This window comes from Belonocnema kinseyi, chromosome 7 (assembly GCF_010883055.1).
Source record: "Belonocnema kinseyi isolate 2016_QV_RU_SX_M_011 chromosome 7, B_treatae_v1, whole genome shotgun sequence".
Taxonomy (NCBI): Eukaryota; Metazoa; Arthropoda; class Insecta; order Hymenoptera; family Cynipidae; genus Belonocnema; species Belonocnema kinseyi.
In genome coordinates this window covers 77247588-77274628 of record NC_046663.1, presented here as the reverse complement: position 1 = coordinate 77274628, position 27041 = coordinate 77247588, and positions in this window count along the sequence as shown.

Genomic DNA, 27041 nt, shown 5'->3' with positions numbered 1-27041 from the left:
CCACAGTTTTTTTTCAAATGTCCACGTTTTGAGATCCCTTGAATCCGAAAAACTGGTTTTTACGAATTTGTCTGTCTATACGTATGTCTGTATTTATGTTTGTATGTATGTCTGTCTGTGGACATGCTAACTTTTGAAAATGAACCTTTTAAGACAATTATCGGGCGATATGAAAAAATGGAAAGGGAAAAAAAATCAATTTCTAATATATGTGTGTGTGTATATGTATATACATGTGAACATAATTTAGAAGTTGAAAAACGGTAAGGCTGCTCAGTAGACAGTATGTGTAAAGTTTAAATGATAAAGAAAACATTGGAAATGAGTAAATTCGGTTTATGGAAAATCGACAAAAGTTGCAATAACACGTTAAATAAACAAATTTTTTTTAAGTAATGCGCATATTTTTAAACGGTGCAATAAAATTTCGTTTCTTTTAATACCAATGCAAATTTCGAATTATAATAATATACATTTATGGAAATGATATAAGATTTTAGGGATAAACTCAAGTGCGAAGCACGAGATACGTGATCAGAATGTGTTCGTTAAAGCCGAAGGAGCTTTAACAATAGAGAATTCACAATGATCAAATTACTGTTGTCTATACTTTAGCTTTTAGTTTTAAAAAGTCTGTGCAGAAAGATCGAGCGCCTGCAGCGCGTGATGAGAATGTGCCCGCTAAGCAGGCAGATTTTTTAGAGAACGTTTTACATACACTCTTCAGTTTAATTTAAAAAACCTCTAATGTAAATGCTCGAATATAAATAATTTAATTTTAGTTTTCGTGACAAATTCTAGATTGAACTGGAGTTGAGATATAACTGTTTAAAATAAAACAATATTTGACTAAGATTTTAAGAATGAAAAATTGTGCATTTATTCTGTAGCTTTCGAAGTTGTTTGGTAACAAGATGTGTCTGTTGGACATGAATATTATCTTTAAACTTTTGGCAAATAGAAACGTGTGTGAGATGATTAAAGACTTTCACATACCTTACAAAAGTGGCATCCTTGACATTATTAAAATAATGAAATTAAACAAAACAAATGTTTTGATTTCGCTTTACTTTTCGAAATGAGAAAAATACCCTAGTAATCGTGTAGCTAATGTTCTTCGATACAGCTTTATCAACTGAAATTCCATTTCACACATAAATAAATTAATTCTTTCGTTTTGAAAAAATGTGATATTTAGAGGTGGCACAAGGCCCACGAAGTTGATTACGAATTTCTCACAAGAAAAAGTATGTTCTTGTACATTAAATAAAGAAATCCCCATTATGTATGTAAGCAAAAGAAATATTAAAGTCATACAAAACTACCCTCGTATCAGGATTAGGCAGAAAATTCTTTTGAAATCCAGGACAGTTGGTCGATTGTGTACATTATATATTACATTTAGTATTCTTCATTTTACTTGTTATTTGTCATTTGTTATTATTTTTGCTTTCAAATTTATATTCTAAGAGAAGATAGTTTTAAGCAACCATAAATTAAATGTTTACACAACTGTATTTCCTTACTTGCATTATTTTTTTACTAAGTGAAAAGTGAGTGAAAGCAAAAAATTCAGAAGAAACCGCATCGACCTAGCGTTAATAAAGAAGAAGATAGTTATAAGCAATAATAAAAAAATTGGATATTAGTAACCATAACAATAAATTCTTACAATTTTTTAACCAATCTATTGTTATTCTTAATCATATTTATTTTTTCATAATCAACTAAAAAAATTATTTTCCTCACTCTAATTGAAAATTGGATAAAAAGTGTAAAAATTTGGAAAGAACTGCAATTTTCTAGCATTATTCTAAGATAATATTATAAACAATAATAAAAGCTGTTCAAAAAATTATGTTGTTAAAAGTAGTTGAGCATTACCTCACTCTAATTCAAAATTGGACCAAAAATTTACGTAATTTACCAAAATTACCGCCAAAAACTCGAAAAGCCCAGTTTTTCATTCATGGTTTTTTTTCAAATTCTATGGCTAATTGCGAAAAGAAATGTTGAATTTCAACTTGATTAAGCTAATGCTGAGGATTCTAAATAAAATTAAAAAAATATATCTCTTTTTCTTATGGGAAATTCATATTAAACATCGTGGGGCTTCGCCACTCCTGCATATCATATTTAAACAAATGAGATTTATTTGTGTAGATTCGAAGAAATTCCCGGTCGATATGCATGATCATTTGAGAAAAAAAATGTAGACCACCCTACTGTGGAATCAGAAATGTGCAATGACACATAATTGAACCTAGAACCAAGGTAAATGTCCCTGTAATCGTGAAAGTTGGTTATAATATTAATGTATTGTTAAAAAGATGTGAAAAGTAACATTCAATGTCAAAACTCTTTTGTTACCGAATTTGGTGGTATTAAATTCAATTTCATTTCATTAAAATTATTGGCTTCACGATTACTGAGACGTTTAGCTTATTTCGAAAACTAGAACATGAAGACCCTTAAATGTGTGATAAATTTAGACTCGGTTGATAAGCGCTTTGATTCAGCACCTTATCAAAATGTGTTACTCAAGATTCTTATTTTCATGACTTTAATATTTTCATGGTTCCTGCCTTTGTAAGGTTTTTGAAAGAATTTAACAGTCTCACACGTGTTCTTATTTGCTGATTTTGAGAAATAATATTCATGTACAATACACATATCTTGTTAGAAAATAACTTCAAACACTATAGAATAAAAGCAGAATTTTTATATTTTTAAAATCTTACAATTACTTAAATATTGTTAAATTTTAAACAGTTTGTCACTTAATTAATCGCGGACTGGTGTGGGGCAGCGAAGAAATCACTGTAATCCAAAAAATGTATCCAACAGTCGATCCAATAAGCACTTTGTACTCAAAAAAATGTTTTAGTTGTTTGGAAAAATTAGAACAGATGTAACCTGAATGGACAAAGGATATACTAACTTTATAAATACTAATTTAATGGTCTCGAATAACACACTTTATTTAAACTCGTTCAATAATCGGAAAGCCCACACTGATCAGAACCTTGGTCGACACTGGACTCTCTGGAAAAAGGGACCACATCTGATCAACAAAGAGATATTACGCTACTACCTGAGTGGAGGCTGCAAAACGAGTACGGCCTGAAAGTAAAAAAACAGGGAAAATTTCAAGAATAAACATTTAGCGACGTCTTTACGACATCGTTACGACATATTTACGACGACTTTACGACATCCTGTGTCCATGTCGTTTCGGTGTCTTTACGATATCGTAAATACATCGTTAAATCATACGAATTATTTACGATATTGTAAAGACACCTTAACGACATGGACATAGGATGTCATAAAGTTGTCGTAAATATGTCGTCACGATGTCGTAAAGACGTCGAAAAAATTTTGTGCCCACTGGGAACAACATCAAATGAATTATTAACATCCCACCCGCCTCGTCTATCGAACGAAACATATTCCACCTATGGATGTCAGGAGTTTAGTGCCGCCCGCCATGACGTACAATATAAGTTTCCGTGCATTAGAAATTCAGTTCCGCCCGCCATGAAGCTATATTCGATCACAAAAGATGTTTCAGCAGAGGCAGACCTTGCAGGATCAATACTGGTCACACATCTCAACGGTGCATGAAAGTATCAGTGAACGACACAGATATTGATTTTGAGTTTAAAAGAAATTAGAGAGATATCTGTAAGAAATATAATGCAATTTATTTGCCTTCGATAATCAGGAACATTATTTGTATAATAATAGGTATTTTTAAAAGAAAAGAGGAAGTATTTGCGAAAAGAAACATCTTCGATACTGTGTGGTTATTTTCATATCATCAGTTTACGAATCCGCCAAACCCACTCTCGGGTGTTGGTGATTGACTTATAAGGTTTGGAAATCCAAAATCAACGAAAAGATACCAAGCATTAAAACTTTTAAAAGACAATGTTTTAAGAATAAAGAAAGCAAACAGCAATTATAGCAACATATAAATTAATCAAAAATGCGTATAATTCTCCAAAAACTTCCCTCTGCTTTTCGTCGGTCCCTGAGTTATAGTACGTCGTCCAGCGGTTCCGAAGATGCGTTAAGAATACTTCAAACACGTTGAACCCACTCAAATTTGAGACAAATATCCATTCAATTACATTCAAAAACATAATCATCTAATCCGTGACAGTACCACAAAATAAGAAATAACTTTTCTTCTAACTTTCAGAAGAACTTCAAATTAACGACATGACCAATCTTTACAGTTCCAACATAGCCCTCTGCAGGTAGCAACAAAAATGTTATTTCATGAATATAAATCCTGCAATTTTGCACCGAACAGGCACCGAAACACAAATGACATGGATAATAGAATATTCATTTATCTACAAGTATCAACCTTTTATTCCCGATATTTTAATAAAAGCGTTCGCACTGTACAGCTTCGCTCAACAGAAGGGCGCTGGCAATACTCCCATGCACTCCACTTAAGTGGAACTTTCCTTGATACCAAAAGGAAAATTTCACCTGAAAACATCCAAGCTATAAAAGGGCAAAATCTTAGGCATTAAAAATATTTGTTAATCATGCAAAAATTACCTGTAAATCATGCAAGTTTCCATAAAATTCAAAAGGATCCCACATCGCAGCCCTATGCTATTGATATCTGAATCTCCGGGTAATAATTTTCGTGTAGCCTAGCTCAACGCTGATCAATGCTAACATAAATTATGCCTGCCGCGGAAATTTCTCACTTTCTAGAGAAAATTATAATATCTAATTCCGAAAGTACTCAATCCATTCTTCATCAAAATTTTCGAACACGACATCTATCCGAAAACCATAGCAGTAGAATTGTCATGCCTGAAAGCCTATCTCGAGACGTTCGCAATATTGAGAAGAAGCACAGTTACCTGAGTACCGGCTGCAACAAAAGAGTACGGCCTGAAATTTAAAACATATGGAAAATTTCAAGAAGAATAAATATTGGGTGAAAACCATTCTGTCAATAGTGAAAACCAAAGGTCACTCAAAAGATAGATTACAACATCAAATAAATTATTAACACAGCTATATCTCAATTTCAGTTAAACCAAGAATTTTTCATAAAAATTAAAATCAAATTAATTATATTAGAGAAAATACATCAGATATTTTTTTTAATGAAACTAAAGGGTTTATATAAGACGTTCTCTAAAGATCTGAGTATCATGAAAATCTTTAAAGGACTCTTGTGTGGAAAAATGTATATGGTCCCCGTCAGGGTCTACATGGATTGCCCTCATGGGCTTCCCTCATGGAACCCTCATGGATCCCTCATGGATCCCTCATGGTTGCCACCATGAAAGCCCTCTTGGTTTTTTTGCCAGTGCTGGCACCTGTACAGGCATATCTCTTGGATGATAACACTACTTTGTACTGAGCTGTCAGTATTGAGCTAGCACTGGGCACCGCTACTGACACAGTACTACCCCAATAGGAAATTCACCAAGGGCGCAGTACTCCGACAGTGCTAACTAGTACCGCACTGCTATAATCTAACGATATGACAAAAAAGGAAATACAAAAATAAATATTAATTGATTGCTAGTATTTTGACTGCAATTATTAATAGTCCTTTTCAGAGTGAATACATATATTACATTTTTAAACATTATATTACAAATAAAATTTCTAACACTACGGGGTATCGAACTTACATATCTATACTTAATCTTTCGCATAACAGATGGGAGTTCTAACCACTGCGCTAAACCGACAATTTCAAACTCGCTGAAAAAGCCATCTTCATAAACTACAGTTCAGAAAAGTTTAAGTACCAAATTTTAAGCCTTCTTTTTCGAATTATTTATTATCATACGACGTTATGTAAATGTAACATACACGAACTGTTAACAAGAATATCAATAAAATAATTATTAAAGAAATCATTTAAATCGATTATCAGTTTTCTTCGCTTAATATTTTGTTTCATCACGTAGTGTCAAAAGAATATTCACCTTTCAAACTTCGAAATTTTAATCGTTGATCCGCGAGGGCAACCAAGTTGGGCCCTCGCCGGGGACCCTCATGGAACATCCATATGGTGAAAGTTTAAATTTTAGAAAAGTTTCATCCAATTTTTGACAGAAATGCATTGTTTGTAAGTCTAAACTCATGAAACCTTGAAATTTGTGGTGTTAAACAAATATTCACTTTTTGGACTTTGAAATTTTAATCGTTGATCCGTGAGGACAACGGAGCTAGGCCTTCGACGGGAGGCGTCGCAGAGTTTCCATGCGTGGGACATCTTTGCGGGCGCCCGTCGGGGGCCTTCATCCTAAGAGGTCGCAGCAGGGATTTTTCCACACGGGCTGTTCTCGTTTTTTCACAAAGCCGTTTGGGTAATTGAAAAACTCGAAAAATAGAATGGTACACATAATTCTGATTTCAGTTTCATTTAAAGCGTTATACAGAATTTCACATTCGTAGGCATATAAATACTGACAAAAACTTTAGATTTATCAATGTAAAATTTTATCAGTTAAATTAAAAGTTGTATTTTTACAAGAGATAGAATATTTACATTGCATTATTTTAATTGAATTAGGGGAATAGGGTCTAAAATGGTCAGTTCAGAATTGAAAGAGAAATTATTTTTGAATACGAAATATTAAACAACAAGAAATTATGTAGCAAGTAATACTTTTCTACATTTTAAACGTTGAAAACGTTGAAAGTGATAATTAAACCATAGCCATGTCTTATTTTGTAATAAACATTGTTAGTAAACTTGATAAATGATTTCTAACAGTATTTTATGTATGATGATAACTTTTTGGTGTCAGAAACATAATATAATAACAACATTTTATAAAGTAAGAGTAAGTTTACACTTTGCATGTCAGCTAAATGATTGTATTTTTCACCATCCCATCGCCTGATCATTTCATCGCGGCGCCATATGGTGGAGCTCAGAAGTTGGCCGTTTTAACCACACAAACCACTGTCTATTTTAGACAAGTGTCAGTTCAGTACTTTTATTTTTGTTTTATTTTTAATTAACATATTTATTATGTAATATTTGTTAAATACTGACATAAAAGCTAAGCGTGTAAACTATAAATTAACATAAACAACAATAAGAATAATACAAGGGAATCTACACAATATTATGCCTGAAGTCCAATCTGAAATATTAACACAATTATGTCTAAAACTATTATCGTGTTCTATTAATTGACTTTAAATATTTGATGCTTGAAATTACGTCTACAAAATGTGAATTTAATTAATTGATATATCTGTACCAAGAACCGACATTAATTTAGCTTTCCTAACGTATTATTAAAGATTGGCCATATTACCACACTGGCCGTTTCAGACCCACATACCCTAATTATTTTTTTAAACAAAAACTTTTTCTTCTTCAACTCAATATTGGATCTGCTTATTTACTTATTATTCCTGCATTTTTAATTACTTGCTAAAACCCTAAATTTGTAAATGGTCGTTAATTTTACAGTTTTAAAGCATAGAAATCCTGAACTTTTTAAATAATCTATTTACCATTCAATCAATAAGCTTATGAATAATGTCAATTTTTTGGTATGAAAACTAAATTAATGAAATACTTTAAAATTATAATTGAGTGGTATTGTGTAACAAGAGTTAACTTTAACTTACATGCAAAATAAAAATTTAACTTTTTTTAGAAATCAACTGTTCAATATCATGTTTGCTACAAAATCTCAGTTTAGAATGTCTAAAAGTTTTGCCCTTAATTTTTTATTAATTTATTCAGACAGATAGAAGAAACTATTTTTCAATTTAACAAAATTAAGTTTCAATAAAAAGATAAAAGTTTAAACATGAAGATTTCTTCCCTATCGAAAATGATAAATTTTTAACATAATACATAAGTTTTGAACCAAATATTGGGATTTTTAGCCTAATAGTTAATTTTTTAACTAAAGTAATGTATTTTCAACGAAACATATCAATTAATTACTAAAAAAATTAAAATTCCACTAGAAAAAGCATGGTTACAAAAAATCACAAAAATTTTCATTCAAGTGGTAGAAACAGATTTCAGAAAAAGGTTTTTCAACTAAAATTATAAGTTATTAAACAAAAATCAATGTTTTACACATAGTTCTACTTCCAGCTTAGTAGTTGAATTTTGAATCAAACATTATTTTAAAATATCTATTCAAGAATAGGAAAAATCTTAACAATTTTATCTTTTTTTCTGAGAGATATTCATATTGAAAAATATGGAAACCCTTTAAGGTTTTAAGTTTTAAAGTGAAATTTTTGATATGACAGGATCAAGATGTAAAGAGAAGCTCACATTTTTAATAGAAAAAGCCAGAAATAAACGCTTGTGCAAAGTTTTGTTTTGGACAATAATTATTTGAATTTAAATAATGTAACAAAGGATATTAGAAAATGTATATATTTTATTTATTTTAGAAATACCATTTTTGATTGCTATCCAGCAAACAAGTTACTTGTTCTTATTTTCAATATAAATTAAATTACTGTTGTTTATAGCTATCTTGATTAAATAAAATATTACATTATAGATCTGAAATTTTCCTTATACTTTCGCATGTTTGAGCGCGCCTAGGGCACGCGACAATAATCTCGTGCTTCGCGCTCGGACATTTATTCTTTGCATTTGGAATGCTTGAATAAAACTTTATAAAAAAAATCTCTTTTAGATGGCAGTATTTATATGCGTCTTCATATTCTGAATTATTTACTTAATTAAGTATAGTCAAAGATTAAGTTTCACAAAGCTCTGTAGCTTTGAGGCGAGAGAGAGAGAGAGAGACATTTGTAAACTGGTTTTGTTGAATCTTTTTTTTCTCGTAACTTTTGTTGTTTTTTAACACATTTTTATTATATTTTTTTATTTTCAATGTTTTTTCACAAATAAAACGAAAAGTACGCATCCTATCAAGAAGTAATTTGTAACGAAATTGTAGATCTTTTTTAGGATAACAATTTTTGTTGATTCACCTTTTTCCGTATCCCAAATAGTTTGCCCATAAAATGGAATTTTTTTATTTTTCATTATTTTTTTGCAATCAAAATTAGAATTTTCGTTTTTCCAAGAAAATCCAAAATTTTTTTATGATAATCTTGTAGGGCTTTCAAAAACAATGTTTTTCTTCTTTTGAATTTTTTTTATATCGTGCGTTTTTTGGCTTAAAATTTTGATTATCGGTTTATTTAAAAAATGTTGAAAATCCTATGACTCTAAAAAATTTTTTTTATCGAAAAAAGCCATTTGAATCAATTGTTCGTTTTTCGTGAATACTATAAATATCCATATATGTCTTGAAAAATATGTGATACATTTGTCAGGAACTTCTGACCGCCTCCCCCCTGCGCGATACTTTTTCAATTGTTCTTAACTTGGAGAATCATACTTTAACAGCAGCTTCCCCCAAAGCGTATAACTATTTTGCGAAATACCCCGTAAATAAAAACTTGTGTTACTCAAATCCAACTTACTGGAATTTTTTCGCAATAATTGATGCATAGAGTGCCGGTACCGGGGAAAAAGTTCCTGCCAGTAGACAGTGGAGTGAAATGAAAAAACGATGTTCAAAGTAACATGTAGGTCACAATTCTTCATCGATTTTTAATTTATTTGAAAAAATCCAGCATCAAATTCTCAAGAAATCTGAAGAGATCGATTATTGAATTTTCGTTTGTTTAAATTCGTATAGATCCACAAATACCTGTCCAGAAATTGCCCAACTTATTTTCGAGTTCCGATCTGGGCCCGATCAGATTTTCCACATTTGGCTACAAGGGGGCAGATGGTGTTACTCGCGTCAGAACCACTTCTGGTCGGGTTAGGTTATACAAGATTATGTCAAGTTTTCGGCTATCGGCGTGATACTGTTTTTCTTTTAAAGAACTTAAAATGCCAAAAGCAAAAAGTAGATATCCAGCAATGTATTCGAGAAAGCGCCGTCGTTTTGAGCGCCTATTAATGTAAATAAAAAAAATGTTTTCCAGCTTTTTAGAATTTTATATTTTGTTACTGATATTGTGAAAATAGAGATTACCTTATACCAAATGTATGAATTTCCGGTTTAGTGAAATTTTAGATTAAATGCTTTCTGTTTTCTCAAACATAATCTAACTTTTAAAATCTCACTCTAAGTGCTCCATGTGCCAAATAAAAATAATTCCAAAAGAATATTAAGAAGATTCAAAAATATTTATAACTAAAATTCATTTTTGTATGTGTGTGTGTGTGCGTAATAGCACTAAATCTGAACATTGTTTGTCAAAGCATAATAGATTTCTTCGAAATGCAAATTCGAAATTTTATTGATTATAGGATTAAAATTTTGAAGGGGCCATATCTGGGCCAGATCGGGTCCCCATTTGGATGCCCAAATCTGGACCTTGTCGGGTAGGGCCTTTCATTTACGGTCTGGTGCTAGACAGATTAACCTATCGGGCCCACAATTTCCCCGATTAGGGCCCGACCGGTCCTGTCGGTGGAAAAAAAATTTATTCATTTGTCAAATTATTTGTTATAAAACAAATATTTTCAGCAAATAGCCAGTACGATGGATTATGCTTTTGTGAAGTATATTTTTGAATCGAAATCGCTCGTTTAAAGAAATGAGGTGAAATATGATAATGAAAATGTGGTATCTGATATATGTAAAATTTGTCAAATTTATTAACAATTATTATAAACAAACGCATGATTCGAAAATTTTTAGGTAGCAACGAACCGAATTTTCTTCCGATTGTCTTTGAATCTCATTGCCTGTGATGCACATTGATGCATTTTGGTCATTTGACATAATTTGTCAAACTTATTAACAATTACAAGACCACAACATTTTTTGAGAGTTTACTGGCATCTGAATAGGTGTACTATATGTTTTTTTATTTTTTTGAGTCGCTGAACTCACATCCGGTCGCAGAATTGAGCCAGCACGTCATGATTCAGAGTGAATTAAAAAAACGTCTAGAAATTTTCAGATTTACAAACGTCAGATTAACATATTTTTTACTCTTCTTTTCTTTACTTTTTAATCCATCCTTCCTTTATTCTACCACCCAGAAATCTCGAGGCCACCAATTACAAAACCTACAAACCCCAAACTAACATACCCTTAGCTCACAAACCCCAAGCATACTAAACGCGAGCCTATAAACCCCAAGCTTAGAAACCACAAGCTCATAAAGCTCAAACTCACAAACCCCAAACCCACCACTCCCAAACGAAACAACCCAAACTCACAGCACCAAACTCATCTACTTTAAACCCACAAAACTTGAATCTACCCACTTCAAAACGACACAACCCAAACCCATAAACTTCAAATTTACACAAGCCGAACATTTACACACGAAGCCTACCAACATTAAGCCCTGAATAACCCCCAAATCTTCACAACCCGTCCCCGTACACCCCAATGCCACCAACCTTAAACTTCGAGCAAACCCCAAACCCAGACACCGCAAACCTTTACACTTCAAATCTACCAAGCTCAAACTCTGCACAAACCCCAAACCTGCGCACCCTTGGCCCACTCACTGTAAATCCACACACCCCAAACACACACACACCCCAAACCCACAGAACGCAAACTCACCAACTACAAGCCCAAGAAACCCGAACCTACACATTCCAACACAATACACCCCAAACCCACTAACCCGAAAACCTCGAGTCCCAAATTCATTTACCCTAAACGTACAAATTCCAAGACCACAAACCCCTACCCATACACCCAAAGTCATACATACTAACTCTATACAACGCGAACCCTTACAGCCTAAATCTTAAAATTCCAAGCCCACGAACATCAAACCTACACACTGCATACCTACACACCGTTAAAACCACATACCCTAAATCTATAAACTCTAGACCCTTAAACCCCAAAACCAAATACCCCAATCTCACTAACACGAAATCCTCGAATTCCAAACCTACAAACCCCAAGCCTAAATTAATAGACCCCAAACCCGAAGCTTAAGCCCATAAGTCTTAACCCCAAAATTTGTATGCCTTCAAACCTTCTCTCATTTGTATTATTTTCGTTGAATTGATTGAAAATGGAGTATTAGTTTTCTTTCATAAAAGGGAAGCTATGTACATGAAAGTATTTTGTCTCCGTAGTATATCGTCTAAGTTGATCGTCAATTGTTTATTGTCCACAGTTATATATAAACGTCAGTTTATTTTTCTCTGTGCTGCCAGTAAATTACACTTGGGGTATTTCAGTTGGACTTCTATAGACTTAATTTCTTGGCTAGCTTTGATTACGAAATACTTTTGGGCTAGAAAAATAATGCCTTTGAAGAATCCAGAAGATTTCGGTCTTGTTTGTAGAGGATTTGTATTGAACATATACCAAAAGATTCTTTCAGATCATTATAAAAATATTGATAAATCTTGCTATCCAAGTGCTATTATTGATTTCGATAAGAGCTGGATACCGAATAATTTGTGTGTTTAGTGTGCGACATTTCTTAGTCAGTGGCAGAAGGGAGAAACAAAAAAGAATCACTTCATGTCTCCAATGATTTGGCGAGAACCTGGAAATCAGGAAGACGACTGTTATTTCTGTTTAACTTCTTCTTTTAAATTTAATTCAAAGAACAGAGCTAATATCCAATCTGATCTTTAAGAACCCGACAAATTAAACTTCAGTGGAAACGGAAATCCGGATGGCAAAAATAAAAAAGTTTCTACTCTGTTTGATGAGCAAGAACTTAATGATCCGTGAGCGATTTAGGTATCTCAAAAGAAAACGCTAAACTTTTCGCATCTAGGTTCCAAAAAAAAATCTTCTTAAATCAGAAAATAAGTTATTATTTTATAGATCAAGAGATGACCTTTCAGAAAGTATTTCTCTTACGGAGAGCGATTAGTTTACTGTAACAATATTTAAGGTTTGATTTCTGAATATGATTGCGGCACTTATAATCCCGAAGATTGGCGACTGTTCCATGACTCCTCACCAAAAAAATTTAAAGCAGTTCTGTTGCATAACGGTAATAAATATGTATCACTTCCTGTAGCTTATTCTAGAAGTTTGAAAGAGAGCTACGATGATATATGTTTTTTTATTTTTAAACTGAAATATGATGCACATAACTGATAAATATGTGGCTTTTTAAAAATAATAGCCATAATTCTTAGGCAACATAATGGGTTTGTTAAATTTCCTCGTTTTCTTTGTAAATGGGATAATCGTGACCGTCAAAATCAGTATTTAAAAAAAGATTAGGTGATTCGGCAAAGTTTAGTACCCAGTTCGAAAAATATTCTAAGTGATGTTCAATGAACCCTAAGATTCATTACTTTCATTCATACCTTAATATTTTTCCCAAAAAATCTTTGTGAACTCTAAGATTCATTAACTTCATTCTCATCTTGTTTTTTCCCAGGAAATCTTGACGACTTTAGTGAGGAGCGAGGTGAAAGATTTGATCAGGATCTTAAGATTATGGAACAAAGATATCAAGGTGTTTGAAATGAATATATGATGGAAGATTATTGCTCGAGTCTCAAACGTCAAACTAAAATAAAACATAACGAAAACCTATTTGAAAATCTTTGAAAGAAGAAAAACACGTCATAATAGAAGAAAGGATAAACATTTAAGAAGAATTGTCGTGAGAGTCAATTGAACACTAAAAGTAAGATTCAAATATTGCATTAAGGCTATTGGGTTTGTAAGATTACAGAATAAAGTTGAAAATATACAGCGACTAATCTTACGTATCACTGTTAATTCCGCTGAGTACACTTAGTGCGTAGACTGGGGGGTTTTGAGCTAAGGATTTGTGGGCAGTGATATCACTCGCCCCTGCCTTTGGCAAGACATAATAGCAGACGGCTGAAATCTCCGAACCCAGGCTTATTACGCCCGTCACCCAATCCGAATGCTCATCCATCTTCTTTACGAGGGAGCCCTCTAGCGACTATCGTACGTTCCCCATGCAGGATACTTCCTGCACTGAATGCTATGACTTCTTGCCCATCCAGTGGAGGTATTGTGCAAAGTGTCCACAAACTGACAGCAACTGCGTTAGGCAAAACGTCAGTTGACCGTGAACCCGCTCCAACCATGACCGAATTTGGAGTATAAGCCGGTGTGTCAACGACCCTTTTCTCCTGGTTCCACTGCAACTTCCACTCGTTCATAGTCGCTGCCCGGTGGTCGTTATCGTCTCCTCGAACACCTCTACGCCTCTCAAGCCACTTCTGACGCTTTTCATTGGCAAGCATATATCTATTGGTATGACTCTGGCAATAACAATCGTCTTAAGTTCAGAGGCAGTGCAGTAATAAGTATTATAAACAAATGCATGATTTGAATAGTTTTAGGCAGAAACGAATTGAATTTTCTTCCGATTGTCTTCGAATCTCATTACCTGTGATGCAATTTGATGTATTTTTGTCATCTTGTATAATTTGTTAAATTTATCAACAATTATGATAAAAAATGTACGATTTGGATAATTTCGGGCAGAAACAAACCGGAATTTTCTTCCGATTATCGTTGAATCTCATTGCCTGTGGTAAAAATTGGTGTATTTTTGTTATCTGATATAATTTGTTAAGTTTATTAATAATTATTGTTGAAAAATGCATGATTTAAACAGTTTTAGACAGAAACGAACCAAATTTTCTTCCGACTGTCTTTGAGTCTCATTGCCAGTGATGCTCATTAATATTTTTGGATCAAAATATTATTCAATATTTTGATGAGCGAATCGTTCGAACATATTTCCATTATGGAAATTTCATGATTCCAGTCCTCATTTAAAGACCTATTTACTCTGCAATTAAGAGTTTTAGAGCTTCAGGATAAAAATCACTATATATATGACTCCAACTTTCTCTTAGTTATGACAAGTATACATCAGATGAGATGAGTAATTTATGCACTAGATCAGTATTAGTGGCTAACCGACTGTTCGAATTTCTCTGAATCGATTTTTTTACCCGATAAAAGAATCTGCAAAATTATGCTGAACTGCTCGATTAAGCGAACATCAACACCTGTGATCTTTGCTGTCAATTCAGGATATTGAAAAAAACTCTGAGCAATGTTCCCATCATTTGACTTTCCTCCTCCATGCTTGGGTTTGTCCATAATCCAACCCATCTCTTTCCAAAAATCTTGCTGGATCCTCAATTTCGTGGTCTTCACTTGCGTTTTTTGCTCATTGGTGCTCGATCGCCATTTGCAGAAAAGTAAGCGATAAGGAATACAGAGGATAAAAGCCATGAAACGTATTTCAGCGTAGAGTGGTGACAGGACATGCTCATAATTTTTGTCAAGAACATCTTTTTTTAACACTCGATTCAGATCGTTCATATCTGATTACTTATAATTAACCTTGCCCCTGAATTTTCCAAATGTGATTTTGGTCCGCAAAAGTCCTTTTAAATCCTTTTTTATAAGGCCAATCTCAGATTTCGTCAATTCTGGAGACTGTTGGACAAATTGAAATGCTATTGGTATACAGAATTTCATAGATCCCGGATGAGGGTTCTCCCAAATAACTTCAGTTTCAGAATCCAAGAAAATGGATACCATCGAGACTATGAAAATACTCTCATAAGACTGCATGCTATTCAGAAAATCTTTTTTGTAAATACTTTGGTCTGATGCCCCATCACAACCGTATTTCAGTTGAAACGTTAGACTTGACATTTTTCTTCATTATGGAGCTGTTGATTGTAGGAATCTCTATCAAACTTTCTACTGTATGATCCAGCAGTTCTTTTAACTTAATAGAGACATTATGATCAGTAATAGTAAGTGCTCAATGGGTTCGTTCCATTCTAGGCGCATAAAGTGCATCTATATTGTCAATTAATTAAAAAAAACCACAAAACCATTTTTCGAAGAATTCTGTGGGGTTCTATTTAGCCCTTGATAATATGTGGTTAAAATCCAATTTAATTCAAACGATCCTATTGAATTAACTTGTATCATTTTTGCAGAATCCTTATTAGTTACACTTAGTTGTCAACAGCAAATAAATCATTCGGAGGAGATTTTACCTTCACGTTGACTGACACTCATCGCTTGCGCAAAATCTACGTAAAGTGTAAATTGAGGATCTCACCAAAGTTGAGATTACAGTAAACGATGATTCTCTCGGCCCTAACTATGCAATACAGCATCCTATTGTCGTGACGCGCCCTGGCTTTTTACATTCAGGGATTGGCGTTTCATGGTACGTGGGTACTAAATGAGAGCTCGAGCCTCACCGTATTCATAGTCATTACACAAACAAGGTTTTTGATGCTGCCGTAGTTAAAGTTGTAGAACCTATCATGTTGATAAGACCTGTAGTTGGTGCATTCTCTGCTGAGCGACTGTATCTCGAACTTCCACGAAATCTAAGAGAATTACGTAGTAAAGATGAAACCAGAGTCACGATTTCATTAAATGGTGTGTCTACTATCCGTAGTTATGCAATACATCCTTATACCATCGTAACTCTCTCTGATATGTTGCAAAGAGGGTATGGTGTTTCATCTTATGAAGTTCAAAAGTTTTCTTCATTGAATTTAAAGATTGTATCATGTTAGATAGACCCGCACATGCTGCTTTCTTAGCTGAGCAATATCAAACGCCAGAAAGTTTTCTTCATTGAATTTAAAGATTGTATCATGTTAGATAGACCCGCACATGCTGCTTTCTTAGCTGAGCAATATCAAACGCCAGATACTGAATGGGTTCGCGATAAAGGTGTTTGCAGAAGAAAATACGTGTGCAGTAAGCTGGAAGCGGCTCACGTAGGAGCCGTCCGTTCACGCACACAGAGCGCCAACCAATTGCGGACGATCTCTCGGGCTGCTGCACACAGTGGTCTGGAATAGGAATTTAGTGTTCATAATCGTCCAACAGGTCGTATATCTTAACCGATTTAAAAGTTGTTTTTTTTTAGAAATTCTCAGCAATTAATTTTTAAGAGAATTATGGTTTGCTTTTCTTCACATAGCAACAATATATAAACAAACATAGTGCGAAAATTGACCATTTTAGCTTTGTGAATTTTTATCTCAAGAAAAAATACAGATAGAAATTCACAATCAGCCGGAATTATTGCACATGCATACATAGAACATAATTTATTTGAATAATATTTAACAGAATTATTATAAACAATTTTTATAAACAAATTCTTATTAGTGTTTTTTATCATAGAAAAAATCGTTTATTTCACGCTAGTTGCTAATATTTTTCATAAGAGTCATAATTTGTAACAGCAAAATTAGCATGAGTTAACAGCTATTGTTTTTATAAACATTTTTATAAACAAATTCTTTATAAACGAGTTTGTCTCATAGCTGAATTGGTTTTTCTAAACAAAAGTGATTCACAATTGTCTTTAAAGCCATTTATATACTTTAAGCTTTATCAAACATAAACAATACAGATTGTTTATAAAAGTTTAGGTAAAAAAGTCTCCTAATCAGCCGTTTCCTCGTAGACAAAAATGTTTGTTCATCAATAATTATTAGAGTGACATTTATTGCGGTGACTAACTAACGAAATTGAATAAAGAATACTTTATATCATTGTTATAAACAATTTCTTTAACCAAACTATGATTTATTTTTTTTACATGCAAAAAGGATAGTTTTCCATTGAAATTATCCGACAATAAACTAACAGTCATTCCAAAATTGAATATGGGACATTAGATAATAATTTGCGTAATTGTTAATAACAATTTTAAAACAATGTGTGACAATCTGCGGTTGATCGTAGAAAAAAGTTTTTTTTTCAATCATTTTTGTGATAATCTTATTTGTGTTATTGAATCAATGAAAAAATTGATACTTATAATAATAATGAGATTATTATAAAGAACTTAAAATAAATAAATTACCATTCAGAACTCGAATCATTTTTAGATTCGAATTGTTCTATTAGTTCATCGAATTCTTGATCAAGTTCACCTTCAACTTTTTCCCATTCAGGCTTCAAGGATGCAATGAAAAGATCTGATGATTTTAGATAAGTGACTTCTGAATACGCAAGTACAGCGTTATTGCACCTTATTTTCACTTGTTTCTCATTTATTTTTCAGGAAGTTGCATGAAACAAATGAAAGATAGGTGACTTCTAAAAACGTAAGTACAGCGTTATTGCTATGGACAGTTTGCTACAGAAATTGTTAATAACAATTGAACAAATTATTATTTAATGTCACATATCCAATTTTGGAATCACTGTTAGTTTATTGTCTGATAATTTCAGTGGAAAACCTTCCTTTTTGCATGTAAAAAAAATAAATAATAGTTTTGTCAAAAAAATTGTTTATAACAATCATATAAATTATTCTTTGTTAAATTTCGTTGGATAGTCACCGCAGTAAATGTCACTCTAATAATTATTGAAGAAAAAAACATTTTTTTCTACGAGAAAACGGCCGATTAGGAGACTTGTTTAACTAAATTGTCATAAACAATCTATATTGTTTATGTTTGATGAAGTTTAAAGTATATAAATGGCTTTAAAGGCAATTGTGAATCACTTTTGTTCAGAAAAATCAATTCAGCTATGAGAAAAACTCGTTTATAAAGAATTTGTTTATAGAAATTGTTTATAATGATTAAGTTAAATATTATTGAAATTAATTATGTTCTATGAATGCACATGCAATAATTCTGGCTGATAGTGATTTTCTATCTGTATTTTATCTTGAGATAAAAATTCACAAAGCTAAAATGGTCAATTTTGTCACTATATTTGTTTATTTATTGTTGCTCTGTGAAAAAAATTTAAAAAAAAGTAAAACACAATTCTCTTAAAAATTAAATGCTGAGCATTCTTAAAAAGAAAATTTTAAATCGGTTAAGAAATGCGACCCGTGGGCGATTATGAACAGTAAATTCCTATTCTAGACAACTGTGCAACGATTCCGTGCGAATTCTCTACGATTTCTACCAGGTATCCCAATGATTCCCTGCGGTTCTACAGTTCCCCTATTATCAACCTGCTAGTTGCACTGAATTCTGATCACAGAAGGGCGGATACTGGTCGGATGGGTGACCAGAGAACTAAATAACCCAAGTTTGGCTGTGGTAGGGTTCACTTGTGGTCAACCACACTGAGGAGTCCACACAAGTGAACCCGGCACGAAACGCCGGTAGTCGAGAACGATTTCCGTACCAACTCTTCGGATTTGGCTTCTAGGTGGAGATTTCTACATGTCAACTCCCAGTGCGAACGTAGGAATCTACCTCACCAACCTTTACATAGCACTTCGCTATAGTGGTGACCGGCCGACGTGATACGAATACGCAACCAACACCTTCTGAACAACAACGCAGTAAGCCACGCATCTGATTGATCAACGGGACACCATCTTCATTTCTTCATACATCTCTCTTTCTCCAGCACTTCATACAAAGCTTGTCTTCGTCAGCCGACGCAGTGAGCCCTGTCGACAAAGTGGGTTCTAGCAGACGCTAGTAGGCGTAGTTGTACTGAGTTCGGGGTCCTCAAACTCGCCTCCCCACTTCAAAGCCGCGATTAGCCTGAACAACCGCTTTCCAAAGTTCGCGCATCACTCTGGAGCTAAATACTAATCGGTGTCACCAGCATCACTTAAGAAAAATTTCTGATTTTTGCCAGCAACCATGGGAAAACCAGCTAATCAACTTCGTCCACTACCATCTTTATCATGACCAAGCCACTCTGGGGAGAGTACTGTAGGGACTCAGCAATTACAGCACGGCAACAGAACACATTCACCGTTCCACAGGTTCTCCCGGTATCAACGTGTCGGCTTCTAGGTGGAGATTTCGACATGTCGAATCCCAGTGCGAATGTAGGAATCTATCTCACCAACCTTTACATAGCATTGCGCTATAGGTTAAACAGACGTAGTACTTCGCACGCAGATTCAAAATACATCGTATGTCGTTGGCCACCCAAGGTACTTCGTGCCTTTCTCGCGGTTCAAAAAACGTATCTCGTTCACTGTTCAGAAGACCTCGTACCTGGCCCGCTGTTTACGAGAGGTCGTATCTCATTCCTAGTTTAGGAAACGTATCTCACGAATTTATAATTTTTCAGCCTGTTTTAAATTTTTAATAAAACGGCACAGTATACTTTATCTAAAAAATAAGTTTCAAAATATTTGTAAATAATCATTTAAAACTAATTATGATGCAGACAATGAAGAATATCTTCTAAAATGAGATACAAAATATATTTTTGAGAACCCTACGGCTATAACTTTACATAGTGGCCGATTACGGAGTCCAACTAGAAGTGCACGCTATATTTTTTCTCTTTATCAAGTAACTAATATGCATCAAGGTGTCCAGGTTTGTTGACTATGGAGCCCAGTTGGTGCGCTATATACTTGTTTTCTATTTTAAGTACCTGGTGTGTAACTGATCTAGCCACAAAAAACTGACTTAACCACATCCAATAAATCTCAACGGCTCATATCCCGATCCCACAAACTTTAAAACCACTATCCCCTTAACCGCGAGCCCCAAAAAACCAAGCCCGCCAGCCCCAAGTCTACAACCCTCAAACCCACAAACCCCAAGCACACCTGTCCCAAGATCACAAACCCCAACTCCACAAACCATAAATCTACAAATCCTTAACCAACAAACCCTAAGCCCACCAGAGAAACGGTTAGTTTTCGTCTCAGAAGGGGAGGTTCGGATAGTTTTCACATCTAAGCGACTTTCGCGATACTCTTCGCGGTTAATGAGCAACTTCGATAGTTCTCGTCTCGAGCTTGCTCAACGGATGTTTTTCGTAAGATGAGTTTGAATCGGCGTTTTTTTTGGTGAACAATCTCTCTTTTTTGTATTGGGTAACCAGTTTCTTGATTTATTTTATATATTATATTCAGTTAAATATAAGTAAATACTGTTACAATTACACTTCAGGTACTCAAAATAGAAGTAAAAAATATACCGCACCAACTGGGCTCCGTAGCCAACCAACCTGGATACTTGGATGTATACTAGTTACTTAAAGAAAGAGAAAAAATTTAGCATGCACTTTTAGCTATACTCCGTAATCGGCCAATATGTAAAGTTATATAGCCGTAGGGTTTTCATAAATATATTTTGTATCTCATTTTGGAAGATATTCTTCATTGTTAGCAAAATAGTTAATTTTAAATGATTATTTGCAAATATTTTATAAGTTATTTTTTAAATGAAGTATATTGTTCCGTTATATACAAAATTTGATACAGGCTGAACAATTATAAATTTTTGAGAGACGTTTCTTAATCTGCGAACGAGACACGACGTCTCTTAAAACAAAAATCAGACACTACGTTCTTGCATTCATCCGACGATATATATATATATTCAAATTATTTTATCTACAAAATACACATAAGTAACTCCAAAGCTTGTCAGAGATATTCGATTTATTAAAAAAATATTACTTTCTAAAATAGCTTTCAATACCAGTTTTTTTGGATATTGATAAATACTACACTCTCTCCGTAAACACATTAATATTGGCAACGTCGAAAACTTCTGCTTTTCGAGTGGTAGTCCGATAGGTGAACAGTACGTAGCCAGCTCGCACCACAGCAGCGCGACAAATCACGTACAATTGGTTACCACTCTGTGCGTGCGTGCACGGACCGCTTGTTCGTGAGCTTTTTCCAGCATACTGCACACGTATTTTCTCAAGCAAACACCTTAAGGAGGTACGATTGCACTAGAGGCTTCCGGTTTTAAGATACAATTTTATAAAATTAATAGTTGTTGTATAAAATGCAGGATAAAGTAATGCTTGATTACTAGTAACTAAAAAAAGGAGCAGGCAGATTTTATTTGTATTACTTAGTAAGAATGTTTAGACGGCATATCTATATTAAGAATTATTCGGCACTATTTCTGTTAAAAATCAAATTAATGTATTCCAATCCCCTATGAGAAGCTGGAAAATGGAAAGCGGCAGGGGTTTCTTCTACATCATTTCTGTGACATCACACGCATGTCTCTCGCAATTTAACCAAATTTTGTATGAAGTTTACACTTTTTTAAATGACAGATGCCGCAATGTGACTTGCCTCCAATGTGAAATGCTGCAAATTTAAAATTCCTCAAATGTGATGAAGACCAAAAGTATCAATTTATTAATTATTTGCGAAGAATTGCTAGGTTTCAAAAATTAAATTTACGATCACATACGAATTCATTAGATATAGTTTAAACGAAAAAGTCTTGTTTATTAATATGTGAAAAGGCTTTCTAAGCACTGCACGAAAAAAATATAAAAAACCAAAAGTCCAAAATTTTGTTACATCGAAATTGATTTTTTTCTCGAAAAATATTTAATAAAGAAAAACATCAAACACATAATATTTGTGATTTTTTAAGTCCTTTAAATCTTTTGTGAAATTTAAATTTAAAAAGTCGACACCTTTTTATCGTAAAAATTAGTGTCACTCTGAAACAATAAAAAATAAGTATTTACAACATAAACCATTTTTTTAAACCAATATATAATTTATTTAGATCTACATTTTTTGAAATATACATTTATCTTTAAAATTAAGATTTTTCAAGATATAATTCGTTTTTGACTAAAATTATGAAAAATCAGCTTGATTATAATTTTTGTCGATTATCTAGAAAAATTATGATATGGGCAAAGAATGTTGTAAACAAGAAAGTTATATTTCATCAAATGCACAACTAATTCGTAGATGATTTTGACATAAAATCAATATTTTTTAAAAATTAAACACGAAACCCAGAAAATAGAGGTTTCAAAAATTCACTATACCACAGAAATAAAAATGTACTGAAAATCTTCTGCAGCTCTTTTGTTCAAGGTTGAATGTATTAAAATACATATAAATTTCGTACATAAAATTGGAACTCTAGGAATTAATAAGTCGATGCGAAAATGGTAACTTTGAAGAAAAATAACTTTTTTGCCTTCTGAATATTTATGTCTTTTTTTTACATTCTCATCAGAGAAGGTATTAGACCTCGAGTTTATCGGACAGCCATTTTTATGAAAATTCAAAAAGTGAGCACATTTTGAATATTTTAAAGACCGCTTTTGTTTAAATATTCAAACATGTTCTCTGCGCATATCCATAGCATTTGAAATGACAAACAATTCATCCCGATGACTTTTTTTGATAAAAGCAAAATTTACCAGATTTACAGCATTTACAACATTTTTAAAAACACGGTAAAATAAACACTTTGAGCCAAATAACGCTCGATGTGAAAAAAAAATCAAGAAAAAAATGTTTGTGTTTTAATTCCCTACCAGATTATTCTAAACAAAAGAGTTTTTGGTTTCGTACCTAAAGGAGTGCCGCACATTGGGAAGGAAAATGAGTTGTTTGTTCAGAATGACGTACAGCCCACAAATCTTAACAGATTTTGACAAAAAAATGGAAAAAAAGCTAATAAAATTTCTAAGCGAGTTGTCCAGCCTGATTTTTGAATGAGCAATTTTTTTATAAATAAACAAATGTCACGAAAAAATGGCATTTTTCTATTTGACATTCCCGGTTCTTGTCAATAACAGAAAAATGGTTAAAGTCGCTTAAATTGCATAAAATAGCATTAGCTAAAGATATTCCAATATTAGACAATATGCAAAAAAAATTTGATATCAACAAATTATTTGTTGACAAATTATTTTTACGATTTTCCATAAAAACACGTTTTTTCATGTTTTGTTGCATGGAATTGGAATCAAAACAATATTATGTTAGCTTCCGTTTAAATGGGTTTTCGAAATAGGTCAATAAAAGTAAGTATGAATATAGTATCTAAGCATAAAAGTGTATTTGTTTCATCAATACACAAAGGTACCCGACAATTAAAAGAACTCCGTGTAGCTTCGTCCACAGGAATATTCGTTTTTTTTCTATGTGAATTTTTTCAATTGGGAAATTTATGAAAATTTTAGCGAAATTCATACTTTGTTAATCAATATTATGATTTTTAAAAGCAAATTTAACAAACAAATGCATGATTCGGGCATCTCTGGACGGAAAAATTCGTTTCTTTCGATTTCAGTCTTTTTCCTTGAGAACTTCATGACGATTTCAGCGAAATTCATAATTGGTTAATGAATTTTATATATTTTTATAAACAAATGCATTATTCGACCATCTGTCGATGAAAAATTGATTTTTTTTCGATATCCTAATTAAAACTGTTGACATAGAAAAAAACTAATTTTTCTGTTGACAAATGCCTGATTCATGCATTTGGTCATCAAATTTGTTTAAAGAAATAATAAAATTTGTTAACTGATTATGAATGTTGCTGAAATTTTCATCAAGTTCCCATCTGAAAGACGGACATTGGAAAAACCGAATTTCTCTGTCGACAAATGCCCGAATAATTCATTTTTTTAAATTAAATTTGTTTAAGAGAATAAAAGAGTAGTAAAAAAATTATGAATTTTGTTACAAATATCATAAAGTTTCGAATTTACCAAAATGTACATCGAAAAAACGATTTTTTCTGTCGAAAAATGCCTTATTTATTTATAAAATTATTATTATTAAAATTATTTATTTTATAAAATTTGTTTAAAATATGAAGAATTATAATCTTAAGAGGCATTTTTTTATCATATAATTTGCATTCAAATCCCCTGCAATATAACTAGAAAAAACGTATGATTATGGAAAATCATAGAACACATTTTTTCAACAAATAATTGGTCTGTAAAAAATTGTTTTGCTTAATGTATAATATTGGAACATATTTAGCTAATATTAGTTTATGAAACTTAGGCGATTTCAACACTTTTCCTGTTATTGACAAGCACTGTGAACGTCAAATAGATAAAATGGCTATTTTTCGTGATAGTTGTTTATTTATAAAAAATTGAAAACCTAATTGAAAAATCAGGCTCGACAACTCTCTTAGAAATCTTAGCAACTTTTTTCACATTTTTTAAATTCAAATCGCTCAAGATTTATGGGCTGTACGTTATTTTTAACCAAAAATTTTATTTTTTCCCCACTGTGGGCCGGGAATGTTAAAATGATATCATATGAACTCCCATCTAACACAACGCTGCTGAAGGGTGGTTGAACTTCTTAGCATAAAACACTAACCAGCCATGATTCTTGGTTAAAACTAATCCCCCCTTCCCCGCCCAAATCCTCGTTAATCGAAGTTTTGTGGGTCACTGAGGTAGGGATTTATTTTAGAAGTTGAAAAAATATAAGCCTGATGTGTAGACCGTATGTGCTACGTTTAAATCGTGAAAATAAAATTGGAAATGAGTAAATTCAGTTGCATGTGATGAATTGTAATAATATACATTTATGGAAATGATATACAAGTAGAAATACAAATCCGAGTGCGAAGCACGAGATACGTGATGATAATGTATTTGTTAAAGCCGAAGAAGCTTTAAAAAAAAGAAGTAACTATCACTAAATTACTGTTGTCGATGTTCTGACCTTTTGTTTTAATAATCTGTGCACAAGTGTAAGGAATTTAGAAAGACCGAGCGAAGAGAGTGAGTTAAATACATTATCGAGCGCGGAGCGGGAGATAAAAAAATTATGGAGCGCGAGTCGCGAGAAGCAACAGTCGCGCACCCTGGGCGCGATAAAACTTGCGAGCTAAGCGAGTTCAGCTCTTAAGCTTAAAAATTGTTTCTGAATTGCCCTTTTTATGCAGTTTTGAAAATAAAATTAAACTTAATGAAAAACTTAAATTCAAAAAATACCGTAAAGCTTTTCATTTAAAAAATGTAACACTTTATTTTTTAAAGTAATTTGTTTACCTACCGTTGGGGAAACAAGGCAGACATGTTCAAGAAGAATTTTAGTTGAAATTTAAATAAAATCTTTGGAATGACACATATGTGGTGTTCTGCGAGGAAAGATCCTATTCTGTTGTTGATAATTCAATATATGCTCTATCTCGTAAAGAATACTTATTTCCTAGAATTGAGCGGAAGTGCATACATTTGTTGTTAAAACAAAAAAATTCTACACAGGAATTTATGGAACTCGCAAAATTGAGGTGTATTTTTATCCAAAAGCGGGTTTTTGAATTTCCAATTTCAAAAGTGCCGAGGCTAATCGTTTTTCTATCTAGATTAAAAATTTATTATTGCTTATCTTACTTTTTTCGGCGAAACTTTTTTATTGTTTAGAATACAACAGTACTGTATATTTTATGAGACTTTGCATGAACTACGGATAACATTGTTAAACTTTTAAATAAAATTACTTACTTTATTACTTGCTTGACTATTCTTTAATGAATATGCTCAATTTTTTTAGTATCAATTAGAAATTTTTCCTTCCCAATAACTCTTTCCCATGATACTTTGCGAGTTTCTAAATAATTATTGATATAATTATTACTAATTTTTCTAGAAATTATTTATAGATTTATTTATATTATTAAACTAAAATAATGATTTATATTCCGTTAAGAAACTTTAGCCTATTTATTAAATAGATACTGTGCATTTTTTATACATTTTTTAAAAATAATCAGTAATTATTATGGTTGGTTAAGAAAGTATTATTGCAAAGAGTCATTTTCGAGGCAGTTTTAATCGAATTAAACAAAATTGGACCATATGCTCATTAAAATATAATAGAAATATGAATTAGGTTATAAAAATGGTTTCAATAATTAACAATTGTACTAAATTCGTAAGGTATCATAACGAAGATTTATAGAAAAAATATTTTTCGTTGATTCCGGAAACATAAATTCAGACCATAAATTGAAAAAATAGATAAAGTATGGAATTTATGCACACAAATGGCTTTAAGAATTACAATTAGTTGTATGATAAAGCATTAATTTGTTTCAAATTTTATATCCTAAAAGTGCTATACTAAATTGTTCTTTGGACAATGATGCTCCTCTTTATGAGTGATGTGCAGTATGAAGTTGGCGCCCCCTAAGCCATGCCAAGGCCCTCCAACAGAATTATACCAGGTGTATACATATGAAACCGGTATTGCCATCTAGCGGCCAGTAGGCACACTTGTAGGCACTGTCGGAACTTACCATTTGTGCTAATTGGCGCATT